This window comes from Heteronotia binoei, chromosome 3, assembly GCF_032191835.1.
Source record: "Heteronotia binoei isolate CCM8104 ecotype False Entrance Well chromosome 3, APGP_CSIRO_Hbin_v1, whole genome shotgun sequence".
Classification (NCBI taxonomy): Eukaryota; Metazoa; Chordata; class Lepidosauria; order Squamata; family Gekkonidae; genus Heteronotia; species Heteronotia binoei.
Window position 1 is genome coordinate 6,449,642 of NC_083225.1, and position 855 is coordinate 6,450,496.

General features: G+C 43.9%; 1 non-coding gene across 1 annotated transcript; it reads right to left on the reverse strand.

The window, feature by feature from the left end:
• Nucleotides 1–250: 250 nt before the first annotated feature.
• On the reverse strand, nt 251–357 carry LOC132569198 (U6 spliceosomal RNA). The gene has a single exon (XR_009555244.1). It is a non-coding gene; the product is annotated as a U6 spliceosomal RNA (small nuclear RNA).
• Between the last annotated feature and the right edge of the window lie 498 nt (nt 358–855).

Below are 855 nucleotides of genomic sequence, written 5' to 3' on the forward strand. Positions count from 1 at the left end.
ACACAGTGGCCAAAAAATCGCAGGTGCCATCAGGTGGCAATATGGATAAATATGCCATTAAATCTATGTTTTGCCCCTAGCCTATCAGGCATATGGTTTTCTTCTAGGATTCTCTTGAAGGGAGTGTCCAAAGCAGAGTGCCAATGTGGTGCATTGACTGGAGTGCCACTCTAGGCTCAGGCACTCTCAACTTCCCCCTTCCTTTTTTTTGGCAGCCATTTTGCCAATTTTTAGTATATATATTGGGGAGAAAAATATGGGATGCTTCACAAATTTTCATATCATCCTTGCACAGGCACCATGTTGATTTTCTCTGTATAGTTCCAATTTTAGTCTAGGTGCTCCCAAAGCGAGCACCTCAGCCTCATTTATCTCACAGGGTTGTCGGAAGGAACACTGTGATATCGCTGAATGCTAGTGAAGACTTCAGAGTCTCAGGGGAGGGCGGTAGAGAATTAATGAATGGCTAGATAGGGCACTTCCTTTGTCCTCTCCTGCAGCTGTCCATTTTTTTTTTACCCAGCATGCTATTCTTAGGTTTTCCTTCTGGTCTCTCTCTTTCTCTGTCCACCATGGGGGCTGGACATGCTTTCTACAATCTCTCTCCATCCAAGCTGAGATGGCTGGCTAGAAACCTGTCCTTTGTCTTTCCAATCTAGTACAGACAGAGTACTCAGTCTCACCATAAAGAACTTCTATTTCTTTTCTAAGTAACAAGCCTCAGAGTGAACTGAGTCCTTGAGCAGCCTAACAATAGAACTCCACTATGCAGAGAATCAGCTCTGCTTTCAGTTGTTGTGAAGATAAAATGGAGGAGGTGAGAATGACATTGTAAGCTGCCTTGAGTTCCTATTG